Here is a 23,775-nt window from a genome sequence, read left to right as displayed (position 1 = left end):
GGAAATCATCTCTTTCTCTCTCTATGCCCCTTCCTCCTTCTCTCTTTGATTCCAAGTCCGTTTTACGCCGGATCGATGATCTGAAGGCACCACGACGCTCCTGACAAAATTCTTTGCAAGTCTGCTAGAGCTGATCATTGGTGGAGTTGGTTTGGATTTCATCCCAATCTCAGGGTAAGATATTTTATTTGGTATTTGTCTATCCCTCAGTTATAGGAAATACAATACACGAAAAAATACTGATGTTTTGTTCGGAGGGATGTTGTTTTCAGAGAACCCTGCGGGCATAAGGCTAGAGTTCAGTGAGGGACCTTTTAGATTTAAGGTAAGGAAAATATGCTATCCTAGGAGTTTTAAGAATGTTAATAGAGATTTCATTGATACATATATACCAGTTTATTATACAATTTTTACAGAATAAGAGTTTTAATGTTTGTGTGGCCTGAGTAGATATTTACCTGATGTAGAATTTATATAGTGTTTTAGCATATCATGTTATATAGTACATATATACAGATATTCATAGATATTTAACAGACAGATTTATACAGATTTTATTTAGTTCAGTATATTATAGTATTTACCATATGTCATGTTTTCCTAAATGCCATAACACAGTTTATACAGACAGATTATACAGATAGTTTATAAAGACAAATTATATAGTTATAGCATCAAGATGTTACAATTACTCAGATATTACAGTATTTATAGTACAAAATCATAGCGTTATGGCTATTTTTGAAACATGATGAAAATAGCGAAGATATGTATATATATATATACATATATATATATATATGTACTTATATAGTATCAGATCCCTGTGGAAATATTACAGACATACAGTTTATAGAGCACAGTACCATTGCTAATACAGATAGAGTGCAACCACATATCTCAGATAATGTGTGGGTACCGTCAATCGTGCTCGGAGAGTATGCAGCTCCCCAGTTCGCAGGGTTGAGGGGGCCGGTTTGACGAGGTAGCAGCCAGTCCCAAGTTTAGGAGTGTATGCAGTTTGGCCGGACTGGAGTAGTGTAGAGTATAGTGACTTACCTAGAGGGCCGACCAGGTTAAGTCACGTCTACGGGCCGCACAATCCTGTCATAAAGGGTTAAATCATAACATACAGAATCATAGGGAAAGAGCACAATTATGTATATGTATATGTATACAGTTTTACAGCTTTTGTCGTATATAGTATGATATAACAGTATGAATGATAGAAAATTCAGATGATACAAATGTTTTAAGCTACTATTCATGTGTTTTACAGTTTTTCCAGATCATGCAGTTTTAAATACTATTATTATAATTTTACGACTCGGTCACCATACACTAGTAATAGCATATTTCCACTTATTGAACGTCGACTCACCCCATTACTTTAACATTTTTCAGGTGAGCCAGTTAGGCGAGCAGATTAGGCTCGCGGATGGAGATCACTTGGTCAGCCTAGTTATAGGGTAAATTTTTGTGTAGGGTTTTGTATTTTTGGGGTAGTTGACACTGGAGAGAGAGATGTATTATGTAACTATGGTTGAAAATACTGAATTCTGGTATTATATATATGTATATATGGTTATGTGATTTATGTTTCCCGCTGCATAGGGGTGCCCATTATTTTCAGATATTGAAGTAATTTGTATATTATTGAAAAAAATGATATAAATTTTGAGGTCGTTACATTTTGGTATCAGAGTCTAGGTTGTTAGGTTCTGCAAACTCTGGAGTGCAGCGGAAAACAATACCAGAATATAGGAAAAGAAATTTGAGATTTTGTTCTATGATCTGGATACAAGATTTCGTGGTAGTTTCCGTGTTTTTCCTAGAGTGACGATTTCAGGAAAATCATAGTAAACTATCAACGAGTCGTGTGTTTGGGTGACAGGATTGGATTTTTGGGGTTAAGATTAGGAGGTATGATTAATAGAGGATTTGAAGTTTTAGTTAAATGGAATAAGTTGAGTCTATATGAGAAATAGAATTCTGAAACGGTGTTCTCTATATTTGTAGGATGGACCCAGGAGGTAGTAGCGCCCACACTAGTGGGGATGATGGTGTCGGGTCTTTTGGTATAGCATGTGCGGATTCAGATGCTGTGCTACGTAGTGTGGCTCAGCGAGTTATGGCTGAGATAGCGCGGAGTTTTAGAGAGCAAGGAGGTCCATCTCCAATTCAGGGATGCACCATAGAGAAATTCATGAAGATGAATCCGCCAACTTTTTCTGGAGCGACTAACCCTGCAGTTGTTGAGAACTGGGTATACGAGGTAAAGAAGATTCTGACAATACTTCATTGTACCGACGAGTAGAGAGTTCTGTACGCTACGTATAGGCTGGCAGGGGAGGCTGAGAGATGGTGAACGGCCACTAGACCTTTGGAGGAGCAGAGGGCGATACTAGTGCCGATGACCTAGGCTTGATTCAGGGAGGTGTTCTTCGATAGGTACTATCCTGCCTCAGTCAGAGAGGCTCGGGTATAGGAGTTTCTGAGTCTGTCCCAGGGATCATTGACTGTCCAGCAATACACTGTGAGATTTATCGAGCTATCGCTTTTCTGCCCCTATATTGTTCCCGATGAAGTGAAGAAAGCTAAAATGTTTGAGAGGAACTTGAGGCGAGATATTTATAAGCAAGTGGCGGTACTGAGGATCCAGGATTTCTCAGAGTTGGTTGTCAGGGCTATTATATCATAAGAAAGTTCGTTGAGGGAGACGTAGGTACAGAGTAAGAAGAAGAGGACTACACCCTCGAGTTTTCAAGCGGGTCCCAGTCAAAGCCCTTAGAGAGGAGGTAGATCGGGCGGAGGCCAGAGACATATGGTAGAGCACGGTGGATTTCAAAGCGGACAGCTTCCCGCCATTTGTCTTAGATGCAGATGGAGACATCCTGGTGAGTGCCGACTAGGGGAGAATGTTTACTATCGTTGCGGGAGGTCCGATCATATGGCTCAATCGTGTCAGATGCCGTCGAATTATGCTCAGGCTCCCAGACCATTTCGAGGTGGATATCAGGCACCCCGCGGTGGTCAGCAAAGGAACATTGCGCCAGTGAGGGTTTATGCGTTGACGTCAGGAGACGCCGAGACGGCTATAGACGTGGTCATAGGTACCATTACTGCTTTACCACATACAATTATTGTTTTGTTTGATACAGGTGCCACCCATTCCTTTATATTGGCGGGATATGTGAAAATAGTAGGAATAGAGACACAACCATTAGATATAGGACTGTCTGTGGGTATGCCGATGGGGTCTGTGGTGAAATGCAGGAGGATACTTTAGAATTTTTCAGTAAGTACTCAGGAGAGGGTATTATCAACTGATCTAGTAGTTCTAGATATGCAGGGGTTTGATGTAATATTGGGTATGGACTGGCTAGCTACTCATCATGCTAGTATAAATTGCCATCAGAAAGAAGTTATTTTCAAACCCCTGGGCGAGCAGGAATACAAATTCGTGGGTTCACGTGTACGTGCTTCACCATAGCTAGTGTCAGCTATTCAGGTGAGGAGACTGCTACAGGATGGTTGCCACGGGTATGTCGCATACATAAAAGAATTTCCAAAAAAAGAATTGAGACAAGCTGACATACCAGTAGTGAGGGAATTCCTAGATGTCTTTCTAGAAGAATTGCCTGGTTTGCCACCTAACCGTGAGATTGAGTTTACCATCGACCTGTTGCCAGGATCTGCACCAATATCGAAAGCACCATACCGTATAGCCCCAGTAGAGTTAACAGAATTGAAAGAATAGTTACAGGAATTGTTGGATAAAGGTTTCATCAGACCCAGTGTATCGCCTTGGGGTACGCCAGTGTTGTTTGTGAAAAAGAAAGATGGAACCATGAGATTGTGTATCGATTATAGGAAGATAAACAAACTAATAGTCAAGAATAAATATCCTCTCCCTATGATCGATGATTTATTTGATCAGTTTCAGGGGACCCAGGTTTATTCTAAAATTGACCTGCGGTCGGGTTACGATCAAGTAAAAGTTAAAGTAGAGGACATTTCGAAGACCGCATTTCGAACCAGATATGGGCATTATGAATTTTTAGTAATGCCATTTGGGTTGACTAATGCATCAGCAGTATTTATGGATCTAATGAATCGGGTGTTCCATCAGTATTTGGACCAGTTTGTGGTTATATTTATTTATGATATACTGGTCTATTCGAGAAATTTTGATTAGCACGAGCATCATTTGAGATTGGTGTTGCAAGTATTAAGGGAAAGGAAATTATATGCAAAATTCAAGAAATGTGAGTTCTGGTTAAGGCAGGTTACTTTTCTTGGTCACATGGTCTCTGAAGCAGGTGTGTCAGTTGATTCGGGTAAAATAAAGGCAGTGATGAGTTGGGAAAGGTTAGGCAATGTTTAGGAGGTCAGGAGTTTTCTTGGATTAGCAAGCTATTACCGGCGCTTTGTAGATGGCTTCTTCAGATTATCAAGTCCATTAACACGGCTTACGAGGAAAATATGAAATTTAATTGGACTGACGACTGTGAACAGAGTTTTCAGGAGTTAAAGCGACGATTAGTTTCAGCTCCGGTATTAGCTATTCCATCAGGGGAGGACGGTTTTGTAATATACAGTGATGCCTCTTTGAAGGGCCTTGGATGCGTGTTAATGCAACACGGTAGGGTTATTGCATATGCGTCTAGGCAACTTAAAGAATATGAGAAGAATTACCCTGTTCATGATTTAGAGTTGACTGCGGTGGTGTATGCTCTCAAGATATGGAGGCATTACCTATATGGTGGAAAGTGCGAGATTTTCACGGATCACAAGAACCTGAAATACTTTTTCACCCAGAAAGAGTTAAATATAAGGCAAAGAAGGTGGCTAGAACTTATTAAAGACTATGATTGCACGGTTAGTTACCACCTAGGAAAAGCGAATGTAGTGGCAGATGCTTTGAGTAGGAAATCAGGGGGATCAATATTGGCAGCCATGGAGATTCCATATTCAATTTTAATGGATTTGGAGAGGCTAAATTTAGAGTTAATAGAGGAGAGTCATCAGGCCATCATTGCCAGTCTAGTGGTTCAGCCTACGCTATACGAGAGGATTAAAGTAGCTCAGGGTGAGGATGCGGAGTTGGCAGAAGTGATGGCTAGAGTGCAGGATGGTCAGGGAGAGGAGTTCAGCATATCAGATGACGGAGCCCTACGATTCCGTACTAGGCTATGTGTTCCTGTGGATACCGAAATCAGAAGAACTATACTAGAGGAGGCTCACAGATCCCTATACACCGTACATCCAGGTAGCACTAAAATGTATCGGGATCTGCGGAAGTACTTTTGGTGGAGTGGAATGAAAGGGGAGATAGCCGAATTTGTACAACATTTCTTGACGTGCCAGTAGGTTAAAGCTGAGCACTAAAAACCGGCAGGACAGTTGTAGTCATTGTTCATTCCATAAGGCAAAGGGGATCACGTTTCGATGTATTTTGTTACGGGATTACCGTCAGTGTGTTAAGGGTTAAATGCAATTTAGGTAGTTGTGGATCATTTGACGAAGACCCCTCCTTTCATTCCTATTAAAGTCGGTTACTCCATGGACAAGTTGGCAGAAATTTATGTTCAGGAGATAGTTCGCGTCCATGGTGTACCGCTATCCATAGTTTTGGACCGAGATCCTCGATTTACTTCACGATTCTGGAAAAGTTTTCAGGAGGCTATGGGTACCCAATTAGCATTTAGCACTGTGTTCCATCCCCATATAGATGGCCAGACTGAGAGGACAATCTAGACATTAGAAGATATGCTCTATGCGTGTGTGCTGAATTTTGGGGGTAGTTGGACTCAGTTTCTACCGCTAGTTGAATTTGCTTATAATAACAGCTACTAAGCTAGTATCGGCATGACTCCTTACGAGGCATTGTATGGCAGGAGATGCCGTTATCCTCTCTTTTGGGATGAAGTAGGCGAAAGGCGAGTATTGGGTCCAGAGATGGTGCAGCAGGCTTGTGATAAGGTCCAACTAATTAAAGAAAGAATCAGTACAACACAGAGTCAACAGAAAAGCTATGCAAATACTCGCCGCCTAGAGTTAGAGTTTGATGTGGGAGATCGAGTATTTTTGAAGATAGCTCCTCTGAAATGAGTTATGAGGTTTGGGAAGAAGGACAAGTTGAGCCCTAGGTATATTGGCCCTTTCGAGATACTAGAGAAAATATGGTCAGTTGCCTATAGGCTAACTTTGCCGTCAGCTTTGGCTAGAATTCATGATGTGTTTCATGTTGCTATGTTAATGAAATACGTCCCAAACCCATCCTATATAATCAGCTATGTAGAGATAGAACTCAAGGATTCACTAGCTAATGAAGAGACACCAGTATGGATCTTAGATATAAAGACACAAGTACTGCACACAAAAGAAATTCAGCTAATGAAATTCAGCTATAAAGGAAGCTTCTTGGGAGCTCGAGGAGCAGATTAGATAGAGATACCCACATTTGTTCCAAGAGTAATCAGATAATGTAAATAGTTAGGTAATATTTCTTTTGCAGGTACATGTACTATTTAAACAGTAAGTAGTTTTAATTTTATTTGTGTAATCTTCCAAAACATAGAATGTAACCACGGTATTCCTCCGCCATAAGTGAGGGCAGGTAATAAAATAAGTAGACAGTTTTGCTTTTAAAGAATGATGAGATATATGAATAATAAATTTCAAGGATGAAATTTTATAAGGAGGGGAGAATGTAACGACCCGAAGAATAATGGTATTTAAATAATAAAGAGGGAGGGAAATGGAAACAGAAACAGAAGGAGGTAGCAGGCTTCGTCGACGAACGTTTTGCGTTTGTCGACAACGTTGCATTTTGAATATAATAACCCGAAAAATTTTTACACAGGATCTCGTCGATGAACACAGGGAGTTCGTCAAGCGCATAAGTAGGCCTGGTCGACGAGAAGATACCGAGAGGGATTTTTGGGCAGTTTGAATTTCATCGACGAGGAGATAGGGTTCGTCGACGAAATTACTTAAGGACTCATCAACGAGATGATGTGTCTCGTCGACGAATCTAGCTCTATAAATAGTGAAAACTCGAATTTTTGATGGAAATTCAGCGCAGGAAATCCTCTCTTTCTCTCTCTACGCCCTTTCCTCCTTCTCTATTCGATTCCGGGTCTGTTTTATGCCGGATCGACGATCTAAAGTCACCACAATGCTTCTAGCGAAGCTCTCTGCAAGTCTGCTAGAGCTGATCATTGGTGGAATTGGTTTGGATTTCATCACAATCTCAAGGTAAGACATTTTATTTAGTATTTGTCTTTCCCTCAGTTATAAGAAATACAATACACGAAAAAATAGTGATGTTTTATTCTAGGAGATGTTGTTTTTAGGGTGTTGAGTGGAGAACCCTGTGGGTGTAAGGCTAGAGTTAAGTGAGGGACCTTTTAGATTTAAGGTAAGGGAAATATGCTATGCTAGGAGTTTTAAGAATGTTAACAGAGATTTCATTGATACATATATACCAATTTATTATACAATTTTTACAGAATAAAAGTTTTAATGTTTGTGTAGCCTGAGTAGATATTTACCTAATGTAAAATTTATACAGTGTTTTAGCATATCATGTTATATAGTATATATACAGGTATTCATAGATATTTAACAGACAGATTTATATAGATTTTATTCAGTTCAGTATATTATAGTATTTACAGAATGTCATGTTTTCCTAAATGTCATAACACACAGTTTATACAGATAGATTATACAGACAGTTTATAAAGACAAATTATATAGTTATAGCATCAAGATGCTACAATTAGTCAAATATTACAGTATTTACAGTACAAAATCATAGCGTTATTGCTATTTTGGAAACATGATGAAAATAACGAATATATGTATATATATATATATATATATATATATATATATATATGTACTTATATAGTATCAGATCCCTATGAAAATATTACAGACAGATACAGATTACAGAGTACAGTATCGTTGCTAATACAAATAGAGTGCAATCACATATCTCAAATAGTGTGTGGGTATCGTCAACCATGCTCGGAGAGTATGCAGCTCCCCAGTTCGTAGGGTTGAGGGGGCCGATTTGACGAGGTAGCAGCCAGTCCCGAGCTTTAGGAGTGTATGCAGTTTGGCTGATCTGGAGTAGTGTAGAGTATAGTGACTTACTTGGAGGGCCGACCAGGTTAAGTCCCACCTACGGGCCGCACAACCCTGTCTTGAGGGGTTAAATCATGACATACAGAGTCCTAGGGAAAGAGCACAATTATGTATATGTATATGTATACAGTTTTACAGCTCTTGTCGTATATAGTATGATATAGCAGTATGAATGATAGAAAATTCAAATAATACAAATGTTTTAAGCTATTGTTCACGTGTTTTACAATTTTTTCAGATCATGCAGTTTTAAATACTATTATTATAATTTTACGACTCGGTCAGCACACATTAGTAATAACATATTTCCACTTACTGAACGTCGACTCACCCCGTTACTTTAACATTTTTAAAGTGAGCCAACTAGGCGAGCAAATCAAACTCGCGGATAGAGATCACTTGGTCACCCTAGTTCAAGGGTAAATTTTTGTGTAGGGTTTTGTATTTTTGGGGTAGTTGACACCGGAGAGAGAGATGTATTATGTAACTATGGTTGAAAATACTAAATTCTGGTATTGTATATATATGTATATGTGGTTATATGATTTATGTTTCCCGTTGCATAGGGGTGCCCATTATTTTCAGATTTTGGAGTAATTTGTAATTTATTATTAAAAAAAATGATATAAATTTTGAGGTCGTTACAGAGAAGGAAAATTAAAATGGTAAAAATCAGCAGGGCTCGTTGACGAGGTTTCTTTTCTTGTTGACGAAGTCTCTAGTGCAGCTCGGCGACGAGATTCAGTAGCCCGTCGATGAGCAGATACTGAGGGATTTTGGGAAATCTTGAAATCTCAGGCTTGTCGACGAGTCCACCTTGGCGTCGACGAACTTCCTTTTACGGCTCGTCGATGAAGACGCCGTTTCGTCGACGAGTCTGGCCGAGTCAATCAAGTTATAAATATCTTTTGGCTTGCTTAGTTGAGAAGAAAACCAAAACATTCTCTTTCTCTCTCTCTAGAACTCGAACACACTCTCTATCTTTAGGATTTCACGCCGTCTGTTGCCGGAATCAACAATCTGACATTGCTATGTGGATCAGGAGGAGAATCTCTTCGAGGATAGCGAATCGAATCTTTGTTTCAAGGATTTTCGAGTTTTGACCCAAAACTGAGTTAAGAGTCTGATTTTGTTTTCGTTTTGGTATATATGTAGTAGTAAGAATTATAATGAAGTATAGTTCTTTGATGTTTAGGTTTTGGGAACTTGGTTCGTAGCTTTGGAGCCGAAGAGTTTGGGTTTTGGTTTTCGGGTTAAAGGTAAGGGGATTCTATTTATATCAGTTATTTTTGAAATCAGAATTGGTAAACATGTAGTTTACGATTGTATGTATGATTTGGCTACTTATTTGGAAAAATCTATCAGGTGAAAAATGAGATTTTTGGGTTACTGTTTTGGGAAAATTTGGGGGTTTCGGGTATCATCTCTATTTTTGTTGAAAAATCCTATGTTGTATAAAACTGTGATATTGAGATGATTGTACCTAGATTTGTATTAAATTGTATTCTCAAAATGAAACGATATGATTTGTTGTATACCAAATAAGTGTGGAATGAACTATTGTATGTAAAATGTTCCAAGTTTGTAAAACAGTTGTGACAGCTAATTACCGTAATCTGAGAGGTATAGGAATATGAGTTCCAAAATTGTTCCAAATTTTGTGAAATTTGCCACATCTCGGATAAATACCGTGGGTAAACGCCATGTTTTGGCTAAATACCATGGGCGAGAGTATCCGATTCTATATCCGAGGGTGTGAAATATCACATGTTTGTTCCGGTTGGTCACCGATGGGTGTGAGTTGACACCACATTAGCAATAATATTGCCGTGGGGCTTTGGCTAATGCTAGGTTATTGGGTGCTCATATTAGCAACGATATCACTATGGGGCTTCGGCTAATGCCAGGTTATCGGGTGCTCCATGTATTGTAGCCGGTTTTGGCCGAAGAGTGTGACGACACTGACTGTATGTTTTGTATCGTATGTACTGGAGCTGGATTGTGAAAATTCTAGAACTATATCATGTTATGTTTTATGTCGAAATAACACTTGTATGCCACACACTGATATAACTTGTTTCTTCCTTACTGAGAGGTGTCTTATCTTGATTATACAAATATTTTTCAGGTCCTTCGAGTAGTCGTCACTAGCGTCCTAGCGTAACAGGAGTGTGGTTGTCGGTTAGCTGCGTATAGTACTTGTGTAAGTATGGATTTTGTAACCGGGCTGTCATTGTTGGGTTTTATAAACACTCGGAGTATGTATTGTATTTTGGAGCATAGACTCTAGTTATGTATAGACTCTGGTATGATACGTTGTATGTATTAGAAAGAACATTTTCGCTGGGTATGTGATGTGTATGTATGTGTATGTGAATGTGTATAAGGTATACGTGTACCCCATGGGGTCGGACCCTCATTTAGTATAGTATCATGTATGTTTTAATTGATACAGAGATATATTAGGTTACTAAATTCACACTTGGGGCCCATCCGCGGGTTCGGGGGGTGACTCTCTCTCTCTCTCTCTCTCTCTCTCTCTCTCTCTCTCTCTCTCTCTCTCTCTCTTTTCTTATTTTTAAATACTTGAATGAAAATTGTTAATTTTTAGTAGAGTTTCAATTAAAGTTTTAAGCTTTTAAATTCATGTTGGATTATTATTGTTAAAGTTAACTTATTTTATTTCTCTTCTTATTTAGCATTATTGTTAGAGTTAATTTTTGCTTGCTCTATTTTGTATCATTAAAGTTCGGTTGATCTTTAAAGAAAATAAAGAAAAAAAATCTTCTTTAGAAATTAAATTTTGTTAGGTTCTATTTAAATTAAGTTTGTTTAATTAAAGTCTAAATTTTATCGTGTTTAGTTTATTGTTTAGTTGTTAAGAATTAATTTTGGTTTATGTTCATGATCGCATTAAAATTGGTTTTTGTTTGAATTTGTGATTGATTGAGTTTTTTAATTGCTTGCTTAAGTTTTTGCTTAAAGTCATCATCTTTAGTTTTTTTCCGAAGTTCAAACATGGGTTTTAATTCTTGCCTGGCTCATTAAGCGTAGGATTTTCGTCTTTCGTTATTAAATTTAGTGCATGTTAGGATTCATAGTTCAAATTTCACGTTGCTTTAATTCGTCAAAAGAAATCTCAAACGTCCCAAAAAACTCGAATCTGAACTATGTTCAGTAAAAATTTCTTGTCTTATTTTCTTTGGGATTATATGAAATTTGGAATAAAACTGCATTTCCTAAGGAGACGATCTAACTCTTGGGCTAATTATTATACGATCAAACTCCTATACTTGGGATAGCTTCCGAACTGCTCATTTTTCGAGTAAGTCATTATCTATGGTATCAAAGTTTTATGTTTATAAAAAAAATATAGTAGAATTTTCGGGTCGTTACAGTTTGGTATCAGAGCCTAGGTTGCTAGGTTCTGTAGACTTCAGCAGATAGCAATACCAGAGTGTAGGAATGAATTTTGATGAGGGTAGGACATTGGTAGATTAGAAAAATAGCAAGTCATAATTGGAAGCTAGATAGAATCCTGGGTTTTGGTTTTAAAGCCTAGAAGCAGGAATCCATCAACGGTCTTCTGTAATTTTCCTATGACGACGGTTTCAGGAAAATTACGGCAAACCATTGACGGTTTTGTTTCTGAGTAGAGAGACCAGAACTCGAGACGTTATTTGGTTGGATAGGTTGAAAATTTGGGGATTAGAGGTTTGGCCCTTGAAATGGTTAAGTATATATATAAGAAAAGGATAGGAGAGGGGTTTTGGGCCAAACCGTCGACGGTTTTGTGTGGCAGGTAAAAACCATCAACGATTTTGTGTTTGGGGTGTGTGTTGATGCTTTCAACAAAGAGGTGAAATGCTTAATTGTTTTCTTAGTTAGATGATAGTACCCTCCATAATAAAATAATGAAATTCTAAGATGGTTCTGTTCTATTTTTAGGATGGATCTCGGGAATAATAACGTGGGAGGTAGTGGCCATGTGGGGGCTTTTAGCTCGGGTGTTAGTGATTCAAATCAAGTCCTGCGTAACGTTGCTCAGCAGATGATGGCGAAGATAGCATGAAGTTCTAGGGAGCAGGGTTGTCCCCTAGTAGACCAGGGCTGCACCATAGAGCAGTTCACCTGGATGAATCCCTTGACTTTTCTAGGAAGTGCTAACCCGATTAAGCTGACAGGAAAGGTTGAGCGATGGTAGTCAACGGTGAAGCTCCTAGAGGAGTAGAGACTAGTACCTATAGCACTGACCTAGGGACGCTTTAGGGAGATCTTCTTCAGCCGCTACTTCCTCACCTCCGTTAAGAATGCTAAGATGGAGAAGTTTCTAAATCTGATCTAGGGTTATCTGACAGTGCCACAGTATGCCACTAAGTTCGTGGAGCTGTCCCGTTTTGCCCCATTTATGATTCTTGATGAGGAAGGCACAAAGGTTCGAGAGAGGGCTGAGATAGGAAATATATGAGCATGTGGTAGTTTTGCATATATGAGATTTTTCAGAGCTGGTGGATAAAGCCATCGTAGTAGAGACCAATCGGTAGAGGGGTATAGGGGGACAAAGTCAGAGAAAGAGGCCCACGCCTCCCAGATTTCAGGCGAGTACGAGTCAGGGATAGTGAAGGAGATATGATGTGGGCCATCAGTAGATGGAGGGACACCGAGTTCCTCAGGGTAATCTAGCGCCCCCTACTTGACCTCGATGCTACATGAGGCATTCAAGGGAATTTCGGGTGAGAGAGGTGGTATGTTATCGATGCAATAGACCTTGCTATGTGGCATGAGATTGTCGTATGCAGTTGAACAATGCGCCTGCTCTTAGACCATACCGAGGGAACAACCAAACACCCTGCGGCGAGCAGTAGAGGAACACCGTCCCGACATAGGTGTATGCATTGACACCGGGAGACGCAGAGGCGGCAGGCGATGTGGTGACAGGTACCGTTTTTATTTTGTCATATATAACTGTTATTTTGTTTGACTCAAGGGCGGCTCATTCATTCATAACTCGGGAGTTTGTCAAAATATGGGGAATAGAAGCTTAGCCAATGGATGTCGATTTTTCAGTGGCTAGTGGTGTGTAGGAGAATACTTAGGGATTGTCCCATCAGTATTCAAGGGAAGTCATTGCCAACTAATTAGTGGTTCTCGATATGCATAAGTTTGACATAATTCTGGGAATGGACTGGTTGGTTGCCAACTATGCCAGTATAGATTGCTATAAGAAAGAGGTGGTTTTTAGACTTCCTGTGGAGCAGGGGGATAGATTTGTAGGGTCATGTGTGCGCTCCTCACCACAGTTATTGTCAGCTATTCAAGTGAGGAGACTACTACTAGAGGGATGTCAGGGATAGTTAGCTTGTGTGAAGAAAACACCTGAGAGAGAGTTAAAGTTTGAGGATATACCAGTTGTGAGAGAATTCTTTGATGTGTTTCTAGAGGATTTACTTGGGTTGCCTATAGACCATGAGATTGAATTTTCTATTGATATACTCTCAAGTACGGCGTCGATTCCTAAATCTCCCTACAGATTGGCTCCAACGGAATTAAGAGAATTTAAAAAACAGTTGCAAGATTTGCTGGACAGGAGATTTATTAGACCTAGTATGTTATCTTGGGGAGCACCAGTTCTTTTTGTAAAGAAGAAAGATAGGACGATGAGGATGCATATCGATTACAGGGAGATAAATAAAGTGACGATTAAGAATAAGTACCCTCTTCCCCGTATTGATGATTTGTTTGACTAGTTTTAAAGAACACGAGTTTTCTCTAAGATTGATCTCCGATCCGAGTACCATCGAGTGAAGGTCAAGGCAAAGGATATTCCGAAGACAGCATTCCGAACTCGGTATGACCACTATGAGTTCCTGGTTATTCCGTTCGTACCTATGAATGCTCCTACTGCATTCATGGATATGATGAATAGAGTTTTCCACTAGTATTTGGATCAATTCGTTGTGGTATTTTTTGACGACATTCTGGTGTATTTAAGGAGTCCCAAGGAGCACGAGGATCACTTGAGAATAGTTCTTCAGGTGCTCAGAGAAAGGAAGTTGTATGCCAAATTTAAGAAGTGTGAATTCTGGTTGGAACATGTCACATTCCTCGGGCACATGATATCCATGTGTGGTATTTTTGTGGATCCGAGCAAGATAAAAGCAATAGTGGACTAGGTGAGACCGAAAAATGTCCACGAGATTACGAGTTTCTTGGGATTGGTAGGGTACTACCACCGAATTGTAGAGAGATTTTCTACACTTTTAGATCCTTTGACAAGATTGACCAGAAATAATGTAAAATATGAATGGATAGAAGAGTGCGAACAGAGCTTCTAGGAATTAAAGCAATGACTGATCATTGTTATTGGAATTGGTGTATTCCCAAGAGGAGGGTGAATTGGAATTTTAAAACTTTCTCCTAGGTCAATTCAGATATCAATAATACACAACCTAGGGTCTATCTATGCAATCCCAAATGCGCAGATAAATATAATGTGCAGAAATTAAATCATGCACAACATTCACTATTTATTGAAAATAACATACATGTGTAGTAAATAGATTGTGGAAATATAAAGTGCACACACGATATGTTATCGGTGTTTGACCAATATGGCCTACATCCTCGCCTCAGCTTGCAAGCCTGAGGATTCCACTAATGCTCACTTAACGGTTGGAGCAACACTGGTTACAACTAGGTCAAATTACCAGGGCTAACCTCAACCTTTACACACTTTCCTTACGGGAAGGAGAAGGCCTTAACAATCGATCCTTGCAGGCTAGATCAACCGTAATGCCCTAATTTTCCATACCATTTTTTTTCCATACACATAAATAAAATACATATCATCACATATTGGTCACGTCAACACCTCTAATACCATACAAACATAACCCGACTTGAAGTGGGTACCGGGTACACAACCATCCTTATATACACAGCCTAATAGCAGAAGTCATCATATATATATATATACACCACAACGAATACACTTACTAGAGTACCAACCATCCATAAATACAAGTCTACCATAAAAACTCTAGGGGAATTAAACCTCCTTAGCTCTAAATACGCACCCTGTCTACTCAAGGTATCAACTCCCCTCTATCTCGGACCTATATTACCAAGTATATCTCGGTTTCCTAAAATATTTAAATGATTGGGTGAGACACATCTCAGTAAGACAGAATAAATTATCTATAGTGTGTGGCAATATGAGTTTCATTATATCATAACATATAAATATATCGATGATAGTATCTTCCGAGAAAATATATCATTTCCACAATTACAATCATATAGATATATAACACAAGTTTTCATAAGCTTTTACTTTCATTTCCAAAATCATACACACACAACCCATAATTACAGTTTTTTACAATGTGAATTGTTATATATGATAGTAGAACCTTGCTGTTATGTTCTCATGGTAAGAGGACAATATTGTAGCTACATGTATGTAGGGGTGCAACCACACGTCTCAGATAGAGTGTGGATGGGAAAGGCGATTGGTGGCCTGGGTAAAGTACTCCCCGATGCAAAAATTCTGAGGCCCCATCCAATGTAGTAATTCAGGATAACTCAGCCTTCGGGCACAGAGAGAGTAGGCAACATCGTACTACTTTATGTTTGACTTAACATTAGTCAGTCGGCTATTTGTTAGGTCCAGCCTTCGGGCCGCACAACCTGTTATGGGGGGAAGCATGTCGCACGTGTATGTAATGGCGTGACAACGTTAGTCCTACAGACCAGGTTGTATCTTCTAGGCATATATGGGCACATTTTACTATAGAAAAGGCTATATTGAGTTAGTAGTATGTTAGTATAAAAGTATGTATTTTCAGATTTATAAAGTAATACAGATTTTAAAATGCCAATTAAATGTATTTAAATGTTAGTAGTATATGTACACACGAAATCTCATGTTAACCACATACTGACAATAATATAATTCGTTTTACTGAGAGGTATCTCACCCTAACATACAAATGTTGTTTCAGGTTCTCCGAGGGATCGAGCCTAGCGTTCTATCGGGCTGAATTCAGACAGTAGACAGTACTTGTCAGAGTTGGTGAGATATTAAATAGTGTATGTCTCTTTTGGGGATTATAATATATAACAAATTATGTTTTCAGTTATGTACGGATGTATATGGGAAACAATTAGAAATTCTGGAAAGTATTAGATGATGTATGTTTTTCTGCTGTGTATGATTATACAAATTAGGATGGAACACCCGTTTTTCCCTTGTTTGGGCGGATTGTATATGTATGGTATCAGAGATATGTATGTTATGTATGTTTACTGGCACTCTGGGCCCACCTAGAGGGTCGGGGCGCTACACTATTATTATTAAATCATATATAAAATTTCAACCTAAGTTCGAGTCTGAGCCAAAGCCTAAGCCCAAGCCTGCAAATTAGCATAGTCCAACCTCAAGTCTGAACCAATATTTTTAATCTCAAGCCGAGCTTAAGCCCAACCATCTAAGCTCGAACCAACCTGAGCCTGAGCCCAAGCCCAAGCTGAGCCTGAGCATGTTGAAGCTCGACTCGACTTGGCTCTTCTACAAGCTTACCTATGCTGTAACAAGTTTATTATTACACAAACTAATTTAACTAGGATCTTAAACTTTAAATGTTTTTTTGCACAAACAAAAGATTTAGCTTGTTCATGAAACTAGTTGGACCAGTTGAGTAAAATTTTGATTAGAGATGCAATGCATCAGTTTAAAGCAACTCTAGAAATGTATGTATGTTGATCAAATTAATAGTACTATATTACCTTTTATTGGTGAATTTCTTCATTTATATTATTGTGTTAGATGAATAGAAAAAAATTAGGTTGGGAAACATGTGATACAGGTTGTACTTTTCCATTTTGGTTGCTGTGTTCCTACCAAAAATAAATAAATTAAAGCCTAGTCTTGATAGTGTAGCAAGTTTAAATTACAACCTAGTCTTTTCTATAACATGCATATCACAAGAGAATGTGATCAAATTTTTAGACTAAGTCCAAGGTGCTAGTCTTAATTTGTCTACATTTTCTTCATGAAATACAAAGTCACCAGACTCTGTGGTACTCGCAGTAATATATAATCAGAATAGGAATGCACTTCATTATGCATAATATTTTAAGTCTTACGACCTTTTACCCACATTAATATTGCCAAAAGATATATGACAATAGCGATGCACACCTAAAATATTCTAACCCAGCAGTATAATTTCAACTATATATCGATTTAAGTGTGCGCAACTTAATCTAAAGAATTATTGGACCCAAGAACACATACATTTGAAGGTTTTTCAAAACAACAATTCTAAGAATATGACTAGCTACCAACTACCAGAGAGGAAAACAAATAAGGCCATACAAATTTTTACCAGGCAAGAAAGCAAAAGAATTGACACAAAACAGTAAGCTGATTTCCCATTTATAAGGTAGGTGATCAGACAACCATATTTTATAACTTGGACACCATTCTTTTGTTTTCCTAAATTGTGGTAAGAATCATCTTTGCCCTTCAAAACACTGCAACATAATAATTTTTTTAATGTGGAAAAAGCTACCAAACTTCAAAATGCAAAGCTAACTACTGCAAGGTATTCTTTGGTATTCAGAGCAAAACAACAATACTAACCTATATATTGTTGCCTTTTTGTTCATATTAACAGTTGAAGGAAAGGTGCAAAGTAACTCTGTAATGGGACAAAGTTTCAATTGCAGCATAAAATCTCAAATCACATTTGGCAATGGTAGTTTTTTATAAGGAAAATGAGAAAGACAACTACAAGTCAAAAAGAGGTGCCCTGCAAAGGCTAATTGTCCCTCTCTACATATACCATTCCATCTTTGCAATCACCAGCCCAACCCACAAAACCAAAATTTGTTTAATTAGTATGGTAGAAACTCTCAAACATCTAAAATCTTTTTTGGCTCGGGAGCATTCTAGGAGAGTTGGCAGCCCCCACACCTGATAATTCGTGGTCTTGATTGAAGATAGCAGCAGCTCTCCTCTATGATTTGTCTAATTGTGGCAGCAGCCCACCATCTGCGCATTAGTTTCTTGATTGAAGACCCACCAGTGCCATTTGACTGAAGACTTCAAAATTTTAAGAAAGCTCTTGATTTCTTGCATTAGAATTCACCAACAAATTTTGTTCTCTTGATTGGAGGCCCACCAGCGCTTCTAAATTGAAGGTTTCACAAATCTTCGCTGAAGGAAAAATTGGGTTTGCGATTGATGCCAGAGAGAGAGAGATTTGCAAGTTGCTTTTTCCTTTTTCAAACAAAAATTCAGCCCATCAACTAAACGATGTTAAGGCCGTGCACTGAAGGGAAGGGGTTAGCCAGCCTGAGTCTCCCATATCATCACAATTTTAAACGGTAGGCCCTGATCCAAGTTGAAGGGCAAGTCCCCCTTATAATTTTCCAATAATGACAATGTAAAAGGTAAAACAAGATTTTTATTTAATGAGCTTAGGGGCTTTTATTCGTATTTTTGCCACATCTACTTTAATAGTTTTTTAAAGAATAAAGTTAGGTAAGCAATATATTAACATACGATTTTTTTTCCAAACAATTGAATTTTGTAAGCTCATGATATCTCCTCAAGAATAATATTAGTAATATTGTTGAGTTCTAGTACATTTTTATCTTTAGTAAGCTCCTTAACACTAAGTAGGATGTAATATCATAGTTTGTCAACTGATTTTTGATTTTGGCCACTAAGCTTAAAGATTATCTATTATATATAGTTGTATGGTTTTCTTTTACTTTTGCAACTAAAATGATTATATGATATGCTTTTGCATCGAATGTCGCTTCATCTGTTTCTTTTGTTCCCCATTTTGGATTCAACTATTCAGTCCTTCCTCATTGGATGGTATACCACAAAACAAGAAAAAACCTTGCCAGTTTCAAATATTTCTTCCACAGATAGTTTAAGTCATGAAAGAGGAAAATATAGTCACACTGATTAGTAAATTTTGTGTCGTGTAAGGAGGAAATGTACAAGAGAGACTATCAAGCAAGAAGGAAATTGTCCAATAGAAAAAGATTATGTGGTATTTATATCTTGAAGCAGGAGACAGCTTAAAACTAAATATTTCAAGGGGAGTAATTTCAGTAGCTCGTTTTCTCAGCCATTTCAACCTGTTCTTTGAGAGTGTTATCAAGTTTCTCAGCAAGATTGAGTAGAAATCCATCCGAACCGTGTTTTGCTAACAAGGAAACTGCCACAGGCAGATTGTCATATAGCCCTATTGGTATGCTCACCTGCCCATTGAAACAAACTCTTAAAGAAGCAAGCTAAACAAAATTTCTACTGTGTTGTGTTAAGAGAAAGAGAGAGAACCTGGCAAAATCCTGAAACCCCAGCTACAGAAAGCAAGCTAAAAGCCCTGACACGAAATATTTCCAGTGTGGTACTTTCCAATTGTAGTTTTGGGGGAGGACCAGGTACCGCAGGGATCGCAAGGACACCAAAGTCCTATAAAATTGTATTTTGTTAGGATCATTACAAAGGAAAGATCAGGAAGTGAACTTATGTAAGAGAAATACCATACTCCACAAGCCACCTGTGGAGTATTGGCTTCCTAGAATGCTACTAAATGTCCCACAAAATTTTTGAAACATATAAAACTGAAGAAACCCAAATCATTCCTTACACCACAAAATTCAGCATGCTAAAAAATTGTAAAACAAATTTTCAGCCCCACCTGTGTTCGGCCATTCCAGAAAGCTTGCAAAACACCAAATGACAGATTTTTTTCTTGCAGAACAGCAGCATATATACTTTGTTTGAAACAAATACGGGTTCCTTCAAAATGACTACAAATTTCATATGTATTTTTCCAAGGAAATATGCTAGGTATGCAGGCTTCACCTAGGAAGCAGTACGTAAATTCTTCAACCACAGATAAACAACCTTACAAACCTCACAATGAACGACTTCATCTATCAGCAAGAACACATTTTCACCTCTGACCTCATTTTTAATATATGGAGGTGGATATTAAACAGAGGGAGTTATGTGAAATTTAGTTAAATATTAAATGTAACCAAATGCATGCACCAAAAAAGAATACATCCTGATCTATGATTGATAAGATCAACAGTTTTATTTATTTTTTTGCACAGCAGTACCTTTGACATTCCATTGCTTTCAATGTACTCATCTAAGAGGGGTATCCATAGAGATCATGGGGTTGTCCAATTTAGAAACATAAATCACCAAAATTATAAATAATCAATCCAGAATTTTTTTCAAGCATGGGGATCTTGCAACTTCAAATAAAACAGGTCTACAGAGAGAAAGAGACAGAGAGTACCCCAAGAAGAGCAGTAAGAGCAGCACGTAGCTCAGTCCTCACAGATTGACAAACATCAATTTTATCATCTGTTGTCCTAATGGCTTCCCATACTCGTTCCGATAGTCCTGGACCTAAATGAGGTCCTACTGTCCTAACCCATTCACCATGGTTACTCTTGAACTCATACCTATTTTTCAAATGGTAAATAGATTCAGGAATCAACAACTGAAGCAAGAAAAGCCCTTCCATATTACAAGATTACAAAGAATGTTGCAGAACTCGTCAAGCAAAAGAAAAATTCATTCAAGGTCCAATAAAAATTGGCTCAAAAGCTGCACCTTTGGAGCAATCGCATGGCACTTGAAAGAGCTACCAAAGATGGTATATTATACACTTGATCATCATTCCCTTCACTCATGAAAGTCTTCAAACTTGGAACTTTGTCCTTAACATAGTTTCCAAGGGTCATATGCTTAACAACATGACCTGCAATATAAAAATATATTAAACGCCATTCTGTTAAAGTGAAATAAATTGATATGAATATCATATGTACTTTTGAGACTCCAAGGTCATTAAATCTTGTGATTTTGCACTGCATAAAATTTCAAAAGCCACTGTGTTTATAACAAATTAACAATTGAAATCAATCACTTCGTTGCACATCTCCTCTGTATATCTGTCATACTCTGCCGAGATTTCACTATGCTGTGCAAAATACATTCCAGAGGGCTTCAAAGACCATGGAAAGAAAATGAGAAGCTTTGATTTCAAATGCACACCAATAGAACTTGATTAATAGCATGATAATATTTTCACTCACCTCCAAACAACTTTTCAACTGATCTAACAAGAACTTGAGTTACTCGATCAGTTGGAATGCTTAGAAGCTGGAAACAGTCTCCTGGGAGGATTATCTGACTCAGTTTGACCGGATCTAGATCAGGCAATTTCAGAAAGCACGCGTCCAACTCGATTCAAGGTCACAGCATCCCTGGCAAACCATCCTGGAAGAGAAATTGGTGTCAGAAGAGCAAGTTGCCAAGTTGGAGGAATGAAAATGACTGAAGCCATCTTGATCGTTTGTTACCGACAGTATCAAAACTTTGTGCCATAGGAATAACTCCAGTTGTAGGCACAACACCATGTGAAGGCCGAAATCCAAAAATTCCACAGAATGATGCAGGGACTCTCACACTTCCTCCAGTGTCAGTACCTCCAAAAGAAAATCACCTTTTGCTTCAACTGAGAGAACATATCAGGATTCAACAGAATAAATCAAAGAATAAACCAACCTAAAGAGAAATCTGCAAGCCTTGCTCCCACTACGACAGCAGATCCACTAGATGATCCTCCAGGCACTCGATCTGGTGCACATGGATTTTTCGGTGTGCCATAGTGTATGTTTTCCCCATTTATACTGCCCAAAAATCAGTTAATTCAGTTATTTAACTTAACTTATGGTAAAGAGTCTTTCACATGCATTTTCAAGAAAATTTCGAAAAAAACCACATGAACTGTTAGAATGAAATAATTTGAAAAATTAACAGTTATAATTGATGTCATTTCTATGCTTAAACACTACATTTGGTAGCATGAATTTGGATTTGAATGGATTTAGATAAAATTCTAAATAATTTTGTTTTACACATTTCTAAATCCACATAAATCCAAATTCAAGACCTTTCCCAAACATGGACTAAGAGCAATCTGATGTGCATAACTCATAAAATAGTTTTAGAATAACTGCAGTGATAAACTACTTTGAATTATTTGATTTTCCAGCTGCTCATTACCCCTACTTTTTGTGCAGAGAGACTATTTCCTTAAACTTGAACTAGTGACCAACCGGTCACAAAGCAGCAACCTTACATTGATCCAAGACCCACCCTTCAATAAATTAATATTCAAAAAGCTTAGCCATCTACTTAATCTATGCAAAAACTCAAATTCAATACACAATTATATGTTTTTTTTAAGAAAAAACAAAAAGAAAAAAGGTTCAGAATAATTAAGGAACCTTCAAAAAAGTTATGGACTCAAATATTTGAATCAGAAACGTTGTTGTAATGCCTGTGGGATTCTCGTGATAGATTCACCAATTCATTGGCTACAAGTTAATGTGGCAGCTAAATTTTGCAGAGAACCAATCAAGAACCACTCAATGAGTATGAAAAGTTTGTCACAATCCCCATCCATATAGAATGCTCACCAAACAAGAACTAATACCAGAAAAAAGGAATTGAACTCTAACCTGTATGCCATTTCATCCATGACAGTTTTACCAACACAAGCGGCGCCTCCTCTTAAGACGACTAAAACGGCCGGAGCCGTCGCCGTGGCCGGCGAATGAGTTCTCGCCCAGTCGGGATTCCCAAACCCAGTCACATATCCATCCACATCAAATCTGCCTCCAAATTTCACATCCAAAAACGATAAAAACTAGAATATTTTCTTAAAAGAGTGATACCCAATAGCTGAAATTAGGGTATGAGCTTGGAAATGCATCAAAACAAGCATGAGATACAGAACTTATACCTACCCAGAAGAGAAAAAAGAGTGATGTACAGATAAAAATCAATAAAAAAAATGAATTATTTAAGAAACAAATAACTAAAACTAAAATATGTTCTTAAAAAAACACTCTTTTGAAGGACACGTACCCCAAAGCTGAAATTGGGGTATGAGTTTGGAAATGCATCAAAACAAGCATGAGAAACAGAATTCAAACGTACCCAGAAGAGAGGAAGATTGGGGTAAAGAGGAAAATCAAGAAACAAATGATCAATTACTTAGGCCGAGAGTTGATACCGAGGAACTTACATGTCTTTGACAGCAAAAGTGAGGGCATTCAAAGGGAGTTGATGAGGAGAAGGGCATGGAAGAGGTGGAAGTAGCGTGAATTTACCCATGAAAGCTCCATAATCCGGGTCGGTCTGCATCTCTCCTACTGCCTGCAATGCGCGCAGGCTTCTTCGCCTTTGGTTTTAAAACATGGAAGAAGACTTATCCAAAGAAAGTGATTGCTTACATTCTAATCTGCTTATTTTTAGTTTTTTTTTTTTTTTTTATCAGTTCTTAATTATTTTTATAAAAATTATACTGTTATGCAGTATTTGATTGCCAGTTTATGTGCTTGTTGCAGTGGTGTTATGAAGAACAGATGGCCATTTTGCACTATTAATATTTAATTTTTATTGTTTACTTTTTTACAAATTTAAATTTATATTAAATTTGGATGAAATGTAAAATAAGATTATTTTTAAAATTCACCTAAACTCAAACACAACATTGA

At 38.0% G+C, this 23,775-nt stretch overlaps 1 pseudogene; it reads right to left on the bottom strand.

Moving 5' to 3' along the window:
* Positions 1–19,076: 19,076 nt before the first annotated feature.
* LOC131152673 (amidase 1-like) lies at positions 19,077–23,516 on the bottom strand (annotated as a pseudogene).
* Positions 23,517–23,775: the final 259 nt, after the last annotated feature.

Source organism: Malania oleifera, chromosome 4, assembly GCF_029873635.1.
Source record: "Malania oleifera isolate guangnan ecotype guangnan chromosome 4, ASM2987363v1, whole genome shotgun sequence".
NCBI lineage: Eukaryota > Viridiplantae > Streptophyta > Magnoliopsida > Santalales > Ximeniaceae > Malania > Malania oleifera.
Note: the sequence above shows the minus strand (reverse complement) of the source record. Positions and strands in the feature narration are given on the sequence as shown.